The following is a 23,200-nucleotide window of genomic DNA, read 5'->3' as shown; positions in this document are numbered from 1 at the left end:
AATTTATATATTTAACATACAACAGGTAAGAAGAAATAACAAGCGTGCTAATTTAATCCTAATGTTGCCTAATTAATTTTTATCCAATTATTTTACTAACCCTTAAGTCTTCTAGCTTAGTTTTATTTTATTTTAAGTTTTCTATTTAAGTTTATTAATCCTATGTGTGACATCCCAAATGGTAATTAAGGCATGTGAGTGTTAGATACATAAACAAGATTAAGAGTGCATGATAAAATTTTGTACAGCGAAATAAATTAATGCAAATCTCTTACAAATATATATGAGTTCCAATTACATACATATAACTGAGACCAGAAGTGGCTACAAAATACAAAGTCAAAATACAAAAGAGAGCCACTTCTTTCACTATGCTATTGGACTCATCAGAGTGCGGGAACGATCATGCACTCAAGTTTTATGGATCCACGGGATCCTCATAAACTTCAATAGGTAGGTCAACTGACAACTCCTTATTTTCTTCCTCATCTGGGGGGACATGAAAACAGTGAGTTCCATATGCTCAGTAAGGAAAAGAGTATTTAAATAACATCGTAAGGTTTTAAATGTGAATTATTCTAAGATAAATACTTACCATTTGGCTACTTCGTAGACCTATCTTACATTATGAAAATAATTTATTTATTAGATAAAATAGTACGTTAATATAATTAAAACAAACACACATCATACCAGATAATAGAGAAAATCAAGTAAATCATGAAATGCTTAGATTTTTGTGTCATACTTCGTGAAATCGTTGCAACTTCCATCTCTGAAGGCAGATACATATTTCCAACTACCCATTTGGAATGACCAAATCAGATACAGATAACGACAATTTGCTCGGGCACATTTCTGGCTTACCAAACTTTGGTACGATATATGACCACAGCCGTACTAACCATAGTGGTCCTATAAGATATTTTGTAGTCACGACAGTACTTAGCCAAATGTGACCCTTAATAGATATTCGCATCACCACTCTCATCAGAGGGTATACCGTCATCCACAAGTAGTGGTTCTCTTACATCTTTCCAGACCAGATGGGGGAGGAAAAAATAGATACACCTGATCGGGTTAGGTGAACAAATATCCCTCAAAAATAAAAAACCTAACGAGACACTTGATATATTATGCATGTCATTATAGATACATACTTCGGACCATTCATGCTTAATTCCACATTTCTCTTTTTCTTTTCTTTTTGTTTCTTTTAGTTTCAAGATAACAATACCAACTTCATATTATTTTTATTACATACAAATCATCAAGTGTTTATAAATCACATAGCATGCTTGAAATTAAGAACAATTAAGCTTATTAGACCTACAAATATAAAAACATGCAAAATAGGAAAAATCATAGATTATCAATTTAATAATTTTCTTTTGTCTAAAAATACCCTTTAAGAGGTTTAAAGAAATACTAAATTCTTTATCGAAACTTTGATAATTTTTTCTTCCTCTCCTTCTCTCTCTAGTTCACTCTCTCTTTTTCTCTCTCCAAGCCTTGAAAGGTGCACGAATGGAAGTGTGGAGAAAATGGAAAGGAAGGGCCCCTATTTATAGAAATTGGGAGCCATCAGCTTCGCGCCAAATGGCAAAATTCGATGAAGAGAGAGAGGAAAAAATGCTCGACATGAAAGATGAGAGAGGAAAATCTCCTCTGTCTGCGGCGGCGCGTCACTTGAGGTGACAACGACGCATTACAAGCTAGCCTGCTGGTGCATGACCCTCCCTGCCACGTGCGCGCATACTGTGCAGATGCCCGTGCGGGTAGCTCCCTTTTTCCTGCTGGATTTCTCTTATTTTGTCATTTTTCCAAAATTCATTTTTAATTATACTAAAATAAAATAAAAATAAAATTAATGAAATTAAAATAAAATTAAAATAATTAAGAATCAATATAATTCACAAATTACGATAATAAGTTATAAAGTCAATTAAATGAGTTTAAAGCGGCCTAAAGGCCTGAATAAATAAGATTTTTTCAAATCAATTAAGTATAGTGATGGGCGGAGTGTTACACTATATATCTATCTCCTAATTCCATTCTTAATTTTTTTCTTCCTTTTGGTTTATTTCCTAACTTTAGTTAATTTCTATTTTAAGTGAATTTATGAAATTCTCTAACTAAGTACCTCAAATTCATTATTTATAATTCCCCTATTTGTATTATTTAAAATTTACTATTTCAATTTATTTTCTGATTTTCCTTTTTCTATTTAATTCAAAATTTCCTATCCTTTATTGATTTAATCCTAAAGTTAAAACATGAAATAGCATCAACAACAAAATTAATCAAGAAAATATCCTTTGATTTAACCAAAACATCATGAACACACACACACACCTCATTTAAATGTATATTGTTTTTTATTTTTATTCAAAATACACCTTCTAGGTAGCACGGTAACGAATTGATTCAAGGATTCAGTTCCAATCTCAACCCCAAAGTACAAACACCTAGCAAACCATGGTTTGGGTCTTCAACGAAACCCATTTAGCGTACTAGGTGAACACATGTCACACAAACAACTCTACTCTGGCTCCTACATACGAGAGAACCGCACACTTGAACACTTTACGGAAAACGAAGAGTGAATCAACATTTAACAAAAGTGTAAATGCATATTTTTTAATTAAATAGCTTATAAATGTGACGAAAAGTAACCGAAATACAAATTCAGAATATTTCCTAAGCCTTCCCCAGCAATTTTATTCACTTAGAAAATGTTTTCGCATGATCACAAGCCTATTTCCTAAAACATACATATGAAAGTTAAGGATTTCTGCTACGCATACCTATAGATTTCATTGCTAAATAGATTGATTTAGGACTCCAAATTAGTGCCCAAAATAGATTCGCAATCTATCAAGAGCACACACATTTTGGGTAACATTTAACTGATTAAATCAGTTGCAATTTAATAAATAATTTATTCCTAGTTAATCTATGATATTCATACTAAAAATTTCTTAAATCATGGGTTTAAATTAGCAAAGAAAGCGTAAGAAAAATTTAGGGAAAGAGTTTGATCATGAATGAGAGTGACTAGGTAAACGAGTTACTCGACGATTCGATGTTCTGGTTAATGAATTTTGAACTTTGGAAACACCTGGACATGATATTAGGATAAGTGAGTTGATTGAAAAGCTTAATTTTGGATTTAGGATAGAAAACTCTTACCAAATCGAAGATTCGGGTCATGCACAACCCGACTTGAATTTTGCTAGAATCCAAAGTCAATTCCAGCCTCCCTGAGTAGTTCACAGTGTGGCGGGGCAGACTGCACCACTACTTAGGAGATTTTGGTGAAAACCCTCACAGTTTCACCCTTTCCCTCTCCTCTGCAACTCTTCCTTCGATTGACCGAAGGAAGAAGAAGGAACTCAATTACTAAAGAGGGTAACCGGGTCTGATGCATATGGGCCATTGACACGCATGTAGGCCATCTGGGCCGTGCAATGAGTTTAGGTGGGAGGGGCAAAATAGTAATTGCACGCAGTAATTAAAAATTTAGTGTATTATCTTAAAAAAATAATTTAACATAAACCATACTTTAGTACAAATTTTACTTCGAAGAATGTTAATCATGCTCTGATTACGAGCATTTTTCACTTTCTTGTTGTTAATTGTGCCATCATCAAGTTTAATATTCATTTATTCGAAAACATAAGAAGAAGAAATTAACTTAGACTCGTTTCCATCTTGGATTTGCAGGTAGATTTACTGATGAAATTGCTGTTGTAAGCACTATGATCTAGCACCTTTAAAGTTATGTGGAAAAATTGTGCTATTGAATTTCCTATAATTAGGAAAATGTAACAGAGCATAAAGTAATTTTTTTTACTCTCTATGCATAATTTTAATAACATAATTGTATTTGCATACACATGAATTACAAAAATTTTGATGTGAGCCATACACATGTAAATGTAAGATAAAGTTTTTTTTTTTAGTGGGAAGATGACTGAAATGCAATTAAATCCTAATACTATCATATATGATTTTGCTACCGATTTTTTTAATTATTTTTTGCAATCTTCTAAGTATGATAAAGATTTGGAAGAAATGAAAGTTTTATCCAAGGAGGATTATTTTCTCACAACTAGAAGGTTCATTTTTTTGTAAAGTATGAGTATTAAAATCCTAGCCTAGTAATTCTTATTTTAGGGAAAGCTTTTTATTAAAACAAAAAGATATAAAACACATGTTATTTTATACTTATTTCAATCATGAACTTCTATGAATTTTAGAAACAAAAAGGAATTCAGAAAGGGTGAATCTAAGTTTCATGAAATTTCACGGTAAAACTTTGTTATTTCTCTAGCTCTCTTGCTCTAATTTTTTTACAACTCGACTGATGGTAGAGTTGTGGAACAGGAACTCATAATTGAGAAAATGGCAAGTGAGAGTGGGAAATAACATTGAATTAAAAACATCATGGCTAGGAACATTTGGTAAATCCACTACTCAATAAATGCTTATGAGTTTAAGTTTTTAAATGTGATTGTTTCATAAATTTGTGTTTAAGATAATTCACAAATTCATATGTATATATAATAGAGTCCAAAAAATTCAAATCCGAATTATTCAAAGGCTAATGATGACATTTTACATATATGTTTTGTATTAGATAGTGAAGAAAAAGTTGAAAGAGCTTATGACATAACATCCATAAGGCTGAGAGGCCGTAAGGCAGTGACCAACTATGATTTAAACTAGTATGAAATCTAAGGAATTCTCCAATGCTCGATGATACCACTTAGTAAAGGTGATTCAAAGTTGATAAAAACCTGCGCTATTAAAGAAATTCTTTTTGAGAAAAGAAAACATGAGAAACTTAAACTCAAGAATCTAAAAGATACAATTCCTAGAGATGGAGATCAAAGCTCTAATGACAGGTTTTTAATGGTGATCAAGAATTGGGATTTCTTAGTTTTGGGAATTACTTTCCAAAGCAATGTTCTACTATGCCTGTTAATCATCATATTAACTAGTATCATCCTAATTCTTCCTTGTTTCAAAACCATGGATTTTCCTCTTCACAAGCTCATCAAAACCCTAATTTTCATCCTATTTATGGTGGTCGAGACCTATATAGGCCTTTTTTCACTCATGGGTTTTATAACCCTTATATCCCAACAAAACCTAGTTTTCTTCATAAGTTATATAGCATTGCTAGAAATGCATATTAGCGGAATTTTACTAGTGAATTTTTAGATGATCTTTGCAATGTAAAATCATCTCAATAAAACCCATTTCCATCTTTGCTACCTCAAACAATATCCTCCAATTCCCTTATTTGCAAACAAACCTATATTTTATCCATGGCTCCTATAGCACTAGAATGGGTGGGAATGGATTTTGTGGGAATCCAAATAGAAATCCTTATTTTTCTCTAAACCCAAATTTTTTTCCCACTCCTGTAACAGTATAGTGGATGAGAATGGATTTTTCAGAAATCAAAGAGAAACCTTGATTTCCCTCCAAACAAAAACCTTAATTTCCTCTAAACCCAAATTTTTTCACTAGGTCCACTAGCAATAGGTTTGATGGGGAAAAGTTCTTTGTGAATTCAAATAAAAACAGGGCTTTCAATTAAACTCAAATTTTTTCCATGGATCTTCTAGCAATGGTTTTCTTTGTAATCAATTTTCTAGGAATCTAAATAAAAGCTCTAGTTTACAAAAAAACTTAAATGTTTTTCTTACTATTTCCTCTACTGCAAGGTTTAATGGGAATGCAATGTAAGTCACTTAAATATTATAACATATTTAAATGACAAAATAAATGAAATAAGTGAAAGAAAAATATTGATAAATACCTCCTGCCATTGTTTAGTTTGAACAATTGGCTTGTTTTTTTCTCTTTGTGTTTGATCCTTTTAAGCACTCAAGAAGATCACACGAAGCAGCAATGCACTAAAGAAGATTTTTATTCCTATGGACCAACAAATTTTGCTTCTATTTATAGACATTTTTCCATAAAAAGTTTTTATGCAATTAATGGGAATTCAATTTTGTAACATTTTCTTCATTAAAATCGTAACAGAAATACTTACTTATGTTATGGTTTTCTCATTAAAAAACGAAATAGAAATACTTAATTCTATAACATTTTTCTCATTAAAAAACATAACATAAATACTCAATTCTAGAACATTTTTCTCATTAAAAAAATGTAACAGAGATACTTAATGAGGGATGTATGGATTTGAGTTACTACATGGATCATTAAAGGGAAGATAATTTACATTCTCCCACGTGGTCCATATATCTCATTAATACTACTCAAATTTTATTAATAATTTTTCTTAAGAACTAAGGGAAATACATGAATCATGGCATAGGTCCTTTTAAAAATGAGAATTATCTTCCATGTATCACTATGCATTTTACTTCTTTAATTTTGTCCATTATTACTTAATGAATAAATCTTATGTTTATTTTGGGTCTAAACTTTAACAATATTTCTCAAAATAAATAAATAAATGTTACACAAGAATAGCAAAATGAGAAATATCACAAACAAATAGAGTTTTATTAACATTCATTTTTATAATAAAATTTATATAGTGGAACCAAGTCCCATCTCGATCATTTGATCCTTAAATTTTAATGGTGGCATGTTTTTAGTCAAAGGATTAACTACCATCAATTCAGTTTTAACGTGCTCTATGACCACTTTCTTATCTTTAACACGTTCTTTTATGGCTAAGTACTTAATGACGATGTTTTTACTTCGACTATCATTTTTGTTATTTTTAGTCATGAAGACAACAACTGAATTGTCGCAATATATCTTCAATGGCTTAGAAATTGAATCAATGATTCTAAGCCCATAAATAAAACTCTTTAACTATGTTCCGTGTGAGGTAGCCTCAAAACATGAAACCAACTCAGCCTCCATAGTGGAAGTGGCAGTCAAGGTCTACTTAGCACTCCTCCAAGATATAGCTGCACTAGCAAACATAAAAATATCTCTTGATGTTGATTTTTGTGAATCAATGTAGCCAGCAAAGTCTGAATTAGAGTAGCTAATCACCTTCAAGTTATCAGTTTGTCTATACATAAGCATGTGATTAATCCTTTGTTCCTTGAAGATGTCTCAGAACTTTCTTTGTAGCTCCCTAGTGGTTAATACCTAAATTACTCTGATACCTTCCTAACATTCTAACAGCAAATGCAATGTCACCAGTTTTGTGCAAACTTGAGCATACATTAGACTTCCAATAACAGAAACATATGGAATGGTCTTCATTTGTTACCTCTCTAAATTTTTTTTAAGGCATTGGTTCAAATTGAACTTGTCACTCTTCACAATGGGAGCTATACTCGATGAACAATCTGTTGTTCAAAATCTTTCTAAAATTTTATTAATATAGGTTTCTTGAGAAAGACCCAAAATATATCAATTTCTATCTTTATGACTCTCAATACCTATAACATAGGACACATCACCCATATCTTTTATATCAAAATTTTTAGAGAGAAATTATTTCACCTCATACAACATTCCATTATCATTACTTGTAAGTACAATATCATCCACATATAAGATAAGGAAACAAAATTTGCACCCACTGATTTTTTGGTGTATACACTAATCCATAATGTTTTTTACAAAACTAAATGAAGAAATAACATCATGGAATTTTAAATACCACTGACAGGAGGCTTGTTTCAATCCATATGTGGATTTCTTCAACTTGTAGACTAAGTGCTCACCTTCATTAGAGGAGAATCCTTCTGGTTGTTTCATGTAAACCTCTTCCTCTAAATCACCATTGAGGAATGTTGTTTTCACATCCATTTGTTGCAGTTTTAGGTCAAAGTGAGCTACCAATACCAACATAATTCATAAGGATTAGAAACAAGAAAAAAGTCTCTATGTAGTCAAATCCTTCCTTTTAAATGAATCCCTTTGCAACAAGAGGTGCCTTGTATCTCTTAATGTTGCCTAATGAGTCTTTCTTTGTTTTAAAGACCCATCTGCAGCCAATGACTTTTGCAGGATCAGGCAACTCAAAAAGATCCTAGGCCTCGTTACTCTTCATGGAATCCATTTCATCTTTCATGGCATTAAACAATAATTTTGACTCTCTATAACTCGTGGCCTATGAAAAGGACTCAGGATCATTTTTTACTCCAATATTATAGCCAGACTCTTGTAGTACACAACATAATCACTAAAAATTACTTACTTTCTCTCTCTAGTAGATCTCCATAATGTACAAGGACAAGTTCTTCAGAATTATATTGTTGTTCAACTGGCTGTTCAGAATTTTATGCTATCTCTTGAACAATTTGATCTAGTGAATTATTTTAGCATCTTTTGGAACTTCAATAATTGGTTGCTTAAAACATTTGCTCTTTAAGGGTGTTGTGTATGATAACAAATCTACCTCTTGAAGTGGAAGGTTGATATCTCACATAAACTATGTTATGAAACTGCTTGCTCCTACTAATTAAGTCATTATGAAGAAACTTTAAATTTCTTGACTCATAATCCTAGTTTTGTGAGATGGAAAATAAAATCTATATCCTTTAGACATTTCAACATATTTAATGAAATACCCATTAATGGTCCTTGGGTCTAGTTTCTTTTCTTTGGGATTATAAACTCTTACTTTAGAAGGACATACCTATACGCCTATAAGTTGCAAACTCAGTTTTCAACTCTTGAATAACTCAAATGATGTCTTTGGGACCGCTTTGGTTGGAACATGGTTTAATACATTTCCATCTTAAGAGGTTCGAACCACAATGAATTAGGTAGCTTAGAGCTACTAAGCATACTATGCACTGTGTCCATTAAGGTTTGGTTCCTTCTTTCCGCTATGCCATTCTGGTCTAGAGAACCAAGCATAGTGTATTGGTGATAACTATTCTATCAGCCCTCACGATCTTAATTTATTTATTGCATTATTTCTCTACTTCAGCCTTGAAAACTTTAAAGGCATTTAAGGCTTCATCTTTATTACAAAGCATATAGAGATATATCTATAAAGATGATGAAGTATTTCTAGCCATATGTATCCATGTCTAGATAAAAAAATTTTGAATGTATGATTTCTAATATATTTGAGACGTTTTTGGCACCTTTCTTTGACTTGGTGGTCTACTTGCCCTTAATGCAGTCCATACAATTGCCAAAATAAGTAAAATCCAAAGTTTGAAGTACTTTGTCTTTTACTAATCTTTTAATTCTATCAATGGAGATGTGCCCTAATCTCCAGTGCCGCAAAATAGAGGAGTCCTCATCCATAACACATCGTTTAGTACCAGTTTGAACATGCATAACGTCATAAGAAATTTCATTTTGCAAGCTAAGATAGAAAAGACCATTACCAACTAGTTTAGATTTATGAAATAAATCAAAATTAATATTAAAAATTTAAAGGAATGTCCAAAAGGTATAAGTCTTGAAACTAAAATCAAATTTCTAAAGAAATTTGGAATATAAAATAATTTCTCTAACTTCAAAATAAAACCACTACGTAAAACCAAATTGCATGCTCTTATGACCTCCATATGTGAATGCATCTTGTCGCCTAAATATATGCATTGCTCAATTGCCACTAGTTTCTTTAGGTTTTGCAAACCCTACAAGGAATTTAAAATATAGATGGTAAAACTAGAATTAATCCACCATGTTTTATGATCAACATCAACTATATTAGAATTATAACAAAGTAATGAGATTGGATTACCTTTCTTCTCAAGCCAATTCTAAAATTTAGTACAATCCTTCCTTATGTGCCCTTTTTTTTTAGAAAAAACACTTGGATTCTTTCTCTATATCAGTCTTGGGAGAACTTTTATCTTTTTCCTTATTATTGACTTGATTCTTCTTCTTTCCTAAAAACACTTTCTCTCTATTTCATTATCAGCCTTCCTTCCTTTTTAACACACAATCAAAAGTTCATCAATTGACCACTTATCCTTTTGCGTGTTGTATGAGATTTTAAAGGGTCTATAATGCTGTGGAAGAGTGTTCAAAATGTAGTGCACAAGGAAAGTATCAGACATCTCAACCTCAAGTTTTTTTAGCTCAACAGCAATGTCGCTCATCTGCATAATGTGCTCACACACACCTTTTATAACACCCCGAAACCTTTGCATTTAACGTGTGTTGAACACCATTAATTTGGTATCATGGCCATTTAAATTATGTTATATTTAAAACTACTGATATTTTTGCTTTTCATTAATTTAAATAATTTTTATTCATTTTTATTATTTTCCAAACTTATTTTCAAATTAAAGACATTTTCAAGAAAAATGGAAAGAATCTGCGAAATTGGCAAAGTAAAAAGCTGAAAAAAACTCGTGCGCATGACCCTGTGTGGTCATATTGTGAAAGTGTCGAGTGTTGGGTGCCTATGCACGACACTGTGTGCTTGCGTTAGCGCATCAGCGCACTGGCGCACATAACAGCATTGGCACCACTCCATGCAAGCCTATTCTGCGTGCTGACAGTGAGCATGTGAGCCTTACCACTCATGGCCACCTGCCATGCAGACAAACTCCCTGTGCCACGCAAGCCCCACCTCTGGTAACCTCTCCCAACCACCACCACGTGTCTAGTTGGATGATTACCACATCGCACACACACATCCAAGCCCTATCTTTTGCCTATTAAAAGGCTTTCTTTCACTTCCTTTCACAGTTCATTTTCCCTTCCATTTTCCACTTCCTAAAGAAATACACTTTGAGAGAAGAAAGAGCAATTTTAAAGAAAAAAAGAGGCAAGAAGAAGAAGATCAAGTTGGAATCATAAGAGCTTGTTCAAGAATTTTGAAAAGTCTTTTCTCCCTTCTCTAGAGATTTATTTGACTTCGGTTTCGATAAGGGATTCTTTGGTATTTATTCTTACATTTCTAATAGCCCTTTTTAGTTAAATTAATTTGGATTATCTATAATTTTGATGCATTGACTTATGTTCTTGTTTGGTGACTAATTGTTTAAATATGATTATGTGAAGTATGATACATGGTAGTTGTAACATATGACTATGATTCATGAATTTCTATAAGGATTGATACTTGTTGATGTATATGGTATTGTTGAGAATTATGATTAATGCATAAGTCCCTTTAGTGTTTGATCATTGTTGAACCATGAAATATTGAACATGATGCATGAAAATATGATGATTGATAAATAGTATGCGGGTTTGGTCCTTCGATTTATCTTGGTAATGGCGAAGAAGGTTATTCTAGTGGGTCTTGACTTAAGAGGATGAACTTAAGGTCAAGAACAGGTAAATGGACCTTCGAGCTAGACACGTGAAATGACCTTCGGGTCAAATATGTGAAAAAGTGGCCTTCGATCCAGATAAATTGTGGAATCCTTATTGGGTTCAAAAACAGTTACACTGAACATGTAATATGCATATGCAAAGAATATGGAATTTGTATTAAACATGAAATAAATAAGTGAAAAGAATGAAAATTCGTTCGGCTGTTATCTCTGAGGTGTTTCTGTTTCTTCCTCATCTAAAAAACTATTGGCGAAATACTCTCTATGATGATCAGCGGTCCCTTTAACAAGAGAGGGTATGCGTTAGGTATATATGGGATCACTGTGGCGACATACGATCGTGGTCATAGTTTTGATGGAGACATGATAATGGCTCGAGAATGGGTCGGTGATTCACAATAGTAGCTGAGGATCCCTTCTACCCTCAGTGGATATATATTGCAACTGTTTCACACGGAGGTCAGTAAAGAACTTAATAAAACCTACAAATAATTAAGAATATTAATTGTATCTCTATGATGATTTGTGTGATAGTTCTCTTGTTTACTGAGTATGTTATTTGTTTGATTTCCATTGGATATTTGATATATTCGGATGTGCCAAATGTGACATAATATGCCTACTTAAATGTTGAATAATGGTGCTCTTAGCTTGGTTCTATAACTATTTTACTAGATTTTCTTAATAAAGACAAAGGGTTTTATGAATAATTAAATGTCTTCATCCCACGACGGTTTTCCAAGGTAATAGGTATATAAAGTATTGTCCACGTTGTTTACTTTTTAACCTTAACTATGTGGTTTTAAATACTATTTCCCTTACTGAGTTTATATAGAATTCACCCCTTATCCGTGCCCCCAAAATGTTGAAGAAGTTGAGGATTGACTCCTTGAGTTATCTCTTGAAGTTTGATTAGAATCATTCATAGACCCTTGATAATCCTTTATGACATAATTCAAGTGCAATAGTTTAATTCGTACTCTGATGTAAAATCCTATAAAGATTTGTATATTTAATACTTAAGATTGCCAATTTATGCCTTTTAATGTAAGTTTTAATCGTAGTTTGCTTTGTAAGGGATTTCTATCTTCTGCTTCAATGTCAAATATTATTTTTGCACTCAGAACTAATTAGGTAGTTGGCTCCCTTATACCCATTAGGTTTTTGAGATGTTACAAATGGTATCAGAGCCCAATTTTAGGAAAAATACCTTACACTTAGGCTTAGAAGTTTAAATTTAAGAGAATATTAGGAAATTCTTATATATAGCCTTCCTCCTTTTAGGCATCCCTGGTTGATTCCCTTTGTAAGATTCAATATAGAGACAGATTTGTTAGAGAACCATCGAGTAATTAGCCGAACAAGAAAATAATTTCACCTAAAGAAAATACATCTAAGGATCAAGGAATTTGTTTTAAAAACTCATTGATGTTCATGTTTGTACGGTAAAAAGAGTTATTTCGTAAATGTTTATTTTTCTTTGACCTTTGTGATAAATAGGAGGATGGATCCTGAACCATAAATTCATGTGATCCCCATTGTTTGCAACTTTTTAGATGTCTTCCCTGAAGAACTAGCAGGACTACCTCCTATGTGAGAGATTGAATGCTCTATTGATCTAGTTCCAAACACCTAGCCCTTCGACATACTCATGTGCCGAATGAATCAAATAGAACTCCGGAGTTGCATCATCAACCGTTAGTACTACGAAAGAAAAATTTTATCTGACCTAATTCCTCTCTGTGGGGTGCCCCAACTTGTTCATAGAGACGAAAGATGGAACTTGTAACACCCCATTAACATTCGCGCTAAATTTGTATCTAAAAATCCCTATTTATTCGGCCTTAAGACCACATGAACTCTTTTAAATTTATATCGTAATTTGTAAATTTAATTCGTGATTTTAATTTTATTCTGAAAATTATAATTTTGTTATTTTTGTAAATTTTACTATTTTTGTTATTTTTATCTAAAAATAAATTTAAGGAGAAAAGACATAAAATGGGTCAGAAAACCTGCGAGAAAGACCTGTCCACATGGGACGCGAGGCCGGTCTACACCGACATCCCATCGCGCGCAGACAGGCCAGTACGCAACACCCTGCACGTTGTAGGCCCTTTACACGGGAAGATAGGGCGGTGTGCCTGCAGGCTTAGCCTACAGTGAGCGGCCAACTTGGGAAGGCACACTGCTGCCTCGGGTAGTGTGCCACCACCCCTTGGCCACCATGCAGTGCCTTGGGCAGTGTGCCGCTCCCGTCTTAAGTGGTGAGCCTGTAACACCTCGCCCATCACTATGCTAAAATGATTTGAAAACCCTATTTATTCGGGCCTTTGACCGCGTTAAATTTAATTAATTTACGCTACTTAATATTTATCGTAATTCATAATTTTGGTTGATTTTTACTTATTAATTTTTATTTAATTTTATTTTAACCCATTTAAATTAAATATGAAAATTGAGAAAAAAATCAAAAAATGACAAATTGGGAAGAAAATTCTGTAGGAAAAATCCTGTGAGTAGTCAGGTTTCCCACACAGGTGTTGGGCATTATGCGTGCGCGCATACGCACACAATGGCTGCGGGACATGCGCATGTCTCTTCTGCATGCACAGGATGTGCGCATAGCTGACACGTCCCCTCTACACGCACACACGGATGGGATGTGCATAAAGCGCGCACGTCCCCTCCGCACGCATACATGCACGAAACATGTGCACAGTGCACACGTCCCCTCCAGAAGCACGACTCGTGGTCAGGACCTACGCGCATCCTGTCATGCGCAAGCAGGCCATCTGCACATAACCTCGCACATGGACAGGCGCCGCACACTGTGCGTGCGTCGTCCGTGCAGCTGGCGTCCGTGGATAGGCCCTATGCACCTGGGGCCTACACGCATTGCAAGAGGCCTGTGCGCCGACAGGTTAGCCTATAACGCACTGGCTAGGACACTGCCACCTCAGGCAGTGTGCCGCTGCTGCCTTGGGTGGCGCACTTCGCCGTCGGTGGAGGAGGCCATCCTCCCTCATTTTTGTGCCGAGCATCTTTTTTTCCTCTCTCTTTACTGAATTTTGCCACTTGGCGCGAATTCGACGATTTTAAAACTCTATAAATTACCCCTCTTCCTCTCTTCTCCATACTTCTATTCTTCCATTTTTTAAAAGTTTAGAGAGAGAGAAATAAAGGAAAACGGTGAAGGTGAAAACATCAAGGTTTTAGTAAGGAATCTAGTATTTCTTTTGAAATCTTAAAGAATATTTTTAGATAAACTAAATGAATATTATTATTGTTTTATTTGTTTTGTGTGCCTCTATGTTCAAATAAGTTGAATTGTTATTGTTTTCAAGCATGCTAGGTGAATTGCAAACACTTGATGAATTTACATGTAATGAATATAATATGTAATAGGTAACAGTAAAAAATATAAAAGAAAAGAAAAAGAGAAAAGTGGAATGAAGCCTGTATGGTTCGAAATGTATCTATATTGACATGCATATTGTATTAAGTATCTCGTTAAGCTTTTTATCTTTGAGGAGTATCTATTCCCCATACCTTTCGGGGTATCTGTTTCTCCCTTCCCTATACAGTCTGGAAAGACGTAAGAGAACCGCTCCCAGTGGATGACAGCATACCATCTGACGAGAGTGGTGTCACACTATTTGTAGAGGTCACCCGTGGCAAAGTAATATCGCGACTATAGATATTTGTTAGGGCCACTATAGTTGGTATGGTCGTGGTCATAGATTATACCAGCCAGCCGGAAATGGGCCTGAGCAAATTGTCATATATGTATCTAATCTGGTCATTCCACTTTGATAAATGAAAATCTGTAGCTACCTTTAGAGATGGAAGTTGTAACGACTTTGCGAAGCATGAAATGAAAATCTAAGCATTTCATAATTTATTTGATTTTCTTTATTATCTGGCATGATGCATGTTTGGTTATCTGTATTAACGTATCGTTTTCTTAACAAATAAATGGTTTTCCATAATGTGAGATAGGTAAGCGAGGAAGTTAAATGGTAAGATAAAATAACTAACTTTTGAAATCTTACGATGTTAATTTAATACTGTTTCCTTACTGAGTATATAGAACTCACTCTTTCCATGTGCCTCCCCCAGATGAGGAAGAAAGTGAGGAACCTTAGACTGACCTACCCTTAGAAGTCTATGAGGATCCCGTGGATCCACAAGTCTGAGTGCATGATTGTTCCTGCACTCTGATGAGTCCAATAGCATAGTGAAAGAAGTGGCTCTTATATTTTATTTTATATTTCGCAGCCACTTCTGGCCTCAATATATATATGTATTAGAATTATATATATATATTTATAGGGGATTTGTAATTATTTTGTTCTGCTACATAAATTTTATCATGCACTCATTATTATAAATCTATATCTGATACCCATTTGCCTTAATTAGCACTTGAGATGTCACAGAAGGTATCAGAGCTAGGTTTTCGCGGATTAAATCCCTTGCACTGAGGCCTTAGGTAGATGAACCTTTTAGAATACCTAGAAAAGAAATAAGTCATTTTTTCAAGATTAGACCACCAACTTGTGTCTTTCTTTCTTTTGTAGGAATGACGTGAGGAAGACCATCTGTAGAACTTACTGAGCGACTTGAAGCCACGAATCATCTGATCAGGGCTGAATTTACAAAACTTTTCTGAGCCATCCAAGAATTAGCTGCAGCCATAGGACAGAACAAGGATAACCCTTGTCTGCTCCCTACCCCTAAATTTCAAAACATGGAACGATCTATCTCCCATAATATAGAGGAGTTTAGGAAACTTAACCCCCACATTTTGAAGGTGGCCCTGATCCTTTTATAGCCGAAGCCTGGATCCTACAAATAAAGAAGCTCTTCTTTATCCTAGACCTAACTGAAGAATAAAAGGTCCCTCTTACAGCTTTTATGTTAAACGGTGAAGTCAAACACTAATGGCGACTTAAGAAAGAAGTCCTGCCTACCCCTACTACCTGGGAAGTTTTCATGGATGCTTTCATTGATAACTTCTTCCCTGCCTATGTTCGAGAAAAAAAAGAGGAGGAATTTTAGGACCTTCGCCAAAGAATCCTGTCAGTAGCCCAATATGTAGCCCGCTTTGTTCAACTGTCTAAGTTTGCCCTTTTGATGGTCACCCCCCGAAAGCCAAAAAGCTAAGAAATTCCTCAAGGGCTTTTGAGCCGACATTTATGACCGGGTCATGATATTAAGACCAAGCTCATATGCAGAGGTGCTCGAACATGCCCAGTTGGCCGAAGATGTAGAGGCCAAGCACAAACGCATTGCCTGAGTCCGTACCCAATAACAACCTCAATAGCTTAGAAGAAGATTGCTTGACCCAGTAAGTAACCCTCTAGACAAACAAACCAGAGTTGCCCTTCCTCCTGCCTTGCCCGCACCTACAGTTCCACTTGATCGAGCTAACCAACCCTGTCAGTATTGTGGTTGCTTGTGTGGTGACTTGCCCTGTCGGTGTATCAATAACGTCTACTATCCATGCAGAAGCACCCAACACCTTGTAAAGGACAGCCCTCAGCGACCAAAGGATGTAGCACGACCTGTAGCACAAAGTCGAGTGTACCACTTAGATGAATCTGATGCCCTTCCTGCTCATGTCCTTATCCAGGGTATGCTTTCTATTCATAATACTTCAGCCAAGGCTTTAATCGATACTAGTGCAAGTCAATCTTTTATTTCCTATGTACTTTCTTGTAATCTAGAGTTTACACCAAAAGCTTTAGGAAATACACTAGTGGTGGAAACTCCCTCTAAAGGACTACTAGAAGCTCATTGTGTATATAAGGACTGTAGGATAAAAATTTCAGGGATAGAGGTATGTGTAAACCTGATACTATTATATTTTGTAGGATTTGATGTAATATTAGGAATGGATTGGTTGAAAAAGTATAGAACTATAATAGACTGTGAAAGTAAAATTGTAACCTTACAATCCCCGAAAGAGAAATAAAATTTATTGCTATCATTTTTTTAACGGTTGAATGAACAGGAATATGGACGCTGATCCTGCTGTGTGTTCTATACCAATTGTTTGCAATGTTTTGGATGTTTTTCCCATTGAACTTCCTACTCTACCTCCACGTGAGGTAGAGTTCTTGATTGAATTTTTGTCTAGAATCGAGACGATCTCGAAGCCCGCATATCACATGAGTCGTGCTGAGCTAACAGAGCTGGAACATCAGTTTTCTGACCTTATCACCTAGAAATTCATTCGCCCTAGCCATTCCTATTAGCGCGCTCCAGTGTTGTTCATAAAGGAAAAGGATGGTTCCCTTCGATTCTATGTGGACTATAGAAAACTCAACTGAGTGACCGTTAAAAATAAGTACTCTTTACCCCGCATCTACAATCTCTTCGATTATTTGTAAGGAGCCATAGTCTTCTCTACGATGATCTCAGGACTGGGTATCAGAAGTTAAGAGTTAAAGAAGAAAATATTCCAAAAACTGCATTCTGGTGTAGGTACGGTTTATATGAGTTCAGGGCGATGCCGTTCGAATTAACCAATGCCCCAGTAGCCTTCATGGACCTAATGAACCGAGTTTTCCAGCACACACTAGATCAGTATGTCATCGTTTTATTAATGACATTTTAGTGTATTCCAAAAGCTGTGAGGAACACATTATACATTTGGCTGAAGTGTTGGAGACTCTGTTAAAACTAACTATATGCGAAACTAAGCAAGTACTCCTTTTGGTTGGATCGAGTTTCTTTTCTTGGTCATGTAATCTTAAATGAAGGAGTTTCTATAGACTCGTCCAAGGTAGAATCGGTGGTCAGCTGGAGTCCAGCCACCAACGTGGTCGAGGTATGTAGTTTTCTTGGCTTAACAAGCTACTACCGATGATTCATTAGTGGATTTACCAAGATTGCTGCCCCTATAACTCGACTCACTCGAAAGGAAGTACTATTCTTCTAGAATTATGAGTAGAATAAAAGCTTCATGAAACTGAAGCACCGTCTCACCTCTATTTCTATGTTAATCCTCCCTGATGATATTGGGAGATTCTAAGTTTACTGCAATCTCATATTGGTTTGGGGTGTGTCTTGATGCAGCATGGCAGAGTAGTCACCTTTAGATCCCGACAGCACAAAGTTCATGAGTAGAACTACCCTACCCATGACTTGGAGTTAGCAATCATTATCTTTGCCATGAAGATATGTCGGCATTACCTGTATGGTCAGACATTTGAAATCTACACTAACCACAAGAGTCCCAAGTACATCTTTTCCCAAAACATGAAGCAAAGGTTGTAGATGGATCTTCTAAAAGATTACGATTTTCAGATCATTTATCACCCTAGGAGAGGAAATGTAGTCACCGATGCACTAAGCCGAAAAGGAGCCTGCTGTGCTAGCGCAAACCATGGCCTCCTGTTGGAAGATGATGGACATTGTACAATCGCTCTGCCTTAGTTATTACAGTAAGGACACCTATCTCGCCCAGATCTGAGCCATATCGAATCTCTTTATAAAGATCTGGGAAGCACAGGCCACGAACCCAAAACTCACCAAGAATTTAGGTAAGTTCACTTCTGATGAATCTCTTGATTTCATGATCTAGGATGATAGACTATTCAAATTCTGAAATCAAATTTGGGTCCCCATTGCTGTATGTATGAATGTACTCAAAACCGCTCATGCTTCCAAGTTATCCATTCATCCTAGGAGTACCAAAATGTATCGGGATGCCTCACTTACCAACGGATAAAGATAGAACATTAGAGACCTGGTGGCTTGCTACAGGGTCTTTCGATTCCCGAATGGAAATAGGAACATGTGACTATGGAATTTGTCAGAGAATTGCCTAGGATCTATTTTAGTCGAAATGCCATTTGGGTCATCGTGGATAGGCTAACCAAGACTGCCTATTTTTTACCCATTCAAACCATGGACTCACCAGTAAGTTAGCCCACCTATATGTTGATGAGATTTTTCGACTTCATGGAGTGCCCTCATCCATTGTGTCTAATCGCGATCTCTATTTCACTTCTCACTTTTGGAACAACTTCCAAGAAGCTCTGGGGTGTGGGTTGTACTTTAGCACCGCTTATCGTCCCTACAAAGATGGTCAGTCAGAACGTACGATTGAGACATTGAAAGACATGTTGTGTGCTTACGTTCTCAACTTTGGTGATAAACTAGTATGAGTATCTTCCTCTTTGTGAATTCATTTATAATAACAGTTATCATTCCAGTATCGGTATGGCCCCGTATGAAGCTTTGTATGGAAGGTCATGTTGTTCCTCTACTTGCTGGAATGAAGTCGGGAACCAGCGCCACTTAGGACTAGACTTCATTTAGAAAACCATTGAGAAGGTCGCAATCATTCGCAAGAATTTGGCAACTGGTCAGAGCCACCAAAAGAGTTATGCCGATAATTATAAGTGACCCTTGGAGTTTGTCGTGGGAGATCAAGTTTTCCTTAAAGTCTACCCTTACAAAGGCAAGATTACAGTTTGGGAAAAGAGGGAAGTTTAGCCCTCGTTATGTGGAATCTTTTCTGATCATCGAGCAGATTGGACCCGTGGCATACCGCCTCACTCTATCTTGAGAGTTCACGAGTTTACATGATGTCTTTCATGTCTCGATGCTTAAGAGGTACCACTGTGATCTTTCTCATATTATTCCTCGCGATGAGGTGCAGGTACAGGCTGATATGACCTATGAGGAGGTTCTTGTAGAGATTCTCTAGTGGACCGATAGAATCTTGTGTAAGAAGATAGTTATCATGGTGCAGGTACAATGGCAGCATCATACCTCGGAGGAACTGACATGGGAATTAGAGGACGAAATGAGGAAAAAGTATTCAGACTTATTCGAGACAGATTTGACGACAAACTTTTTTTAAGTTGGGGGGGTGTAACCCCATCACTATATTAAAATGATTTGGAAACCCTATTTATTCGGACCTTTGGCAGCGTTAAATTTAGTTAATTTACACTGCTTGATATTTACAGTAATTTGTAATTTTTGTTGATTTTTATTTATTTAATTTAATTTAATTTTATTTTATTTTAAATAATTTTATTTTAAACCATTTAAAATAAATAGGAAAATTGAAAAAAAAAATGAAAAACGCAAATCAGGAAGAAAATCCGACGGGGAGTCAGGATGCCAGCGCGGGTGCTGGGCACTGTGCATGCGCACATGTGTGCATAATGGCCGCAGGACTTACGCACAGCGCGCATGGCGTGGGGTAAGAACCTACGCACATCCTGTCGCATGAAGATGGGTCATCCATACGTCACCTCGCGCGCGGACAGACACCGCACACTGTGAGCGCGCTGTTCGCGCAGCATGCCTGCGCGGATAGGCCTTGTCACTTGGGGCCTGTGGACAGTAGGCCTATGCGCGCGGCGACCAACGCGTCAGCCAGAGCACTGCCACCTCGAGCAGTGCTGCTGCTACCTTAGGCGGTGCACCACCGCCACCAGTAGAGGAGGCCCTCTTCCCTTATTTTTTGTGCCAAGCATCTTTTTCTCTTCTCTTTTCACCGAATTTTGCCAATTGGTGTAAATCTGATGGTTCTAAAACTTTATAAATTGCCCTCCTCCTTTCCATCCTCTTCACACTTCTATTATCTCATTTTTTAAAGGTTTAGAGAGAGAGATATATAGTGGTCTAGTGAGAGAAGAAGAGAAAAAAAGGAGAACAGTGAACGGTGAAGGAAAAGATATCGAGATTTCGGTAAGGAATCTAGTATTTTTTTCGATGTTTTAAGGAGCATTTTTAGATAAGCTAATTTAATATGATTGTGATTTTGTCTGTTTTGTATGCCTTTGTATTCAGATGAGTCAAATTGTTCTTGTTTTTAAACATGCTATGTAAATTGCAGACACTTGATGAATTTTCCTGTAATAAATATAATATGTAATCGGTAAAAGTAAAAAGTATAAAAAAAAAGAAAGAGAAAAAAGTGGAATGAAGCCTGTATAATTTGAAGTGTATCTATATTAACATGCATATTGCATCAAGTGTCTCATTAGACTTTTTATCTCTTAGGGGTATCTGTTCCCCTTGCCCTTCGAGGTATCTATTTCTCTCTCCCCTATTTGTTCTAGAAAGACATAAAAGAACCGCTCTGAATGGATGACAACATATCCTCTGATGAGAGTGATATTTCACTATCTGTAGGGATCACTCGTTGTTAAGTAATGTCGTGACTATAGATATCTGTTAGGCCCACTATGGCTGGTACGACTGTGGTCATAGATCGTACCATGGTTTGGCCAGCTAGAAATGAGACTGAGCAAATTTTCACATCTGTATCTGATCTGGTCATTCCACTTGGGTAGTTGAAAATCTATATTTGCTCTCAGAGATAGAAGTTGTAATGACTTTGCGAAGCATGATATGAAAATTTAAGTATTTCATGATTTATTTGATTTTCTCTATTATTTGGCATGATGCATATTTGGTTGTTTGTATTAACGTATCATTTTCTTAACAAATAAATAGTTTTTCATAATGTGAGATAAGTAAGCGATAAAGTTAAACGGTAAAATAAAATAACTAACTTTTGAAATCTTACGATATTAATTTAATATTGCTTTCCTTACTGAGTATATGGAACTCACTCTTTCTATTTTTCTTCTCAGATGAGGAAGAAAGTGAGGAGCCGTAGACTGATCTACCCTTGAAAATCTATGAGGATCCCGTGGATCCACAAGTCTGAGTGCATGACTTTTTTCGCACTCTGATGACTTGAATAGCATAGTGAAAGAAGTGGCCCTTATATTTTATTTTGTATTTTGCAGCCACTTCTAACCTCAATATATGTATATATTGGAACTCATATATATTTGTAAGAGATTTGTAATAATTTTGTTTCCCTGTATAAATTTTATTATGCACTCGTTATTCTGAATCTATATATGATACCCATTTGCCTTAATTAGCACTTAGGATGTCACAGTTTTTTTTGCCTTTCTTTCTTTTCTCTTTTTTCCACCTTTTATTTTATTTTATCTTTTTAAAAATTTGTAATTATAAATTAAAGATAAAATCAAATTTAAGTATTTTAAATAAAAAAATATCAAATTTAATAAAATAAAAATTGTAAAAATTAAAATGCAAAAATATTAATAATTTAAATATAAAGAAATTAATTAATAATAGAAATTTAAAATGACAATTAGACTCAAATTAATAAAATTTTGACCATATATTAAAGCACAAAGATTCAGGATGTTACAGCCCCATTGAGCTGGACATGAACTCTAGGCTCTTCTAGCTCTGATAAGTGAGAACTTACTCTGCCACCACTATGGCAGCAAAGCTTTCTTCTCATTTTATTATTGAATCAAATCCTATGAGTTTTAAGGGCTATATGGATATTTTTGGCATTAGATTTGCCAACAAAATCCTCTCACGTTTGTTCGAAAAATATCCTCAAATTTTATTTTTTGGATATTAATGTATTTATTTATTTGGATGTTATCTTTGCTTGATGAGTTGTTGAATTTTTATAAATATGATTAAAATATTTTTAAATTTTAACTTATTTTATTTAAAAACACTGAATATAAATTTATATAGTTTATAAGTTTATTAATAATTATAATATTTTTTCTTTAAATTTATCCTGTTTTTTATTATTTCTTTTATTTTTTTAAATCTTGTTTCAAAAATATGAAATTATAAAATTAGTATTTCAACACTTTTACATATTATTTTTTTCACTTTCTTTTCATTTCTTTTTAGGTAAAATTTCAAATTTATTTTATTTAATTTGTTTATGTTTCTACTAATTTTTTCCTTTTATAGTAAATTGGTTTTTCCTTCTCTTCTAAATTAGTTTCCTTTTACAGTAAATTTGTTTTTCCTTCTATGATAAATTATTTTCCTTCCTTCAAAATTGTTTTTTCCTTTTATTCTTATGGTGCAAACCATAT

The 23,200-nt window shown here is 35.0% G+C and overlaps 1 long non-coding RNA gene across 1 annotated transcript; it reads right to left on the bottom strand.

Moving 5' to 3' along the window:
- Positions 1 to 253: 253 nt before the first annotated feature.
- Positions 254 to 3,429, bottom strand: LOC110811187 (uncharacterized). The gene is made up of 2 exons (XR_015813574.1): positions 3,193 to 3,429; positions 254 to 489 (listed from the first exon to the last, which is right to left on the bottom strand). It is a non-coding gene; the product is annotated as an uncharacterized LOC110811187 (long non-coding RNA).
- Positions 3,430 to 23,200: the final 19,771 nt, after the last annotated feature.

The sequence above is a fragment of the Carica papaya genome, chromosome 7, assembly GCF_054855325.1.
Source record: "Carica papaya isolate Zhongbai chromosome 7, ASM5485532v1, whole genome shotgun sequence".
Taxonomy (NCBI): domain Eukaryota; kingdom Viridiplantae; phylum Streptophyta; class Magnoliopsida; order Brassicales; family Caricaceae; genus Carica; species Carica papaya.
The sequence above is the reverse complement of the archived record's forward strand: the minus strand, read 5'-3'. Positions and strand labels throughout refer to the sequence as shown.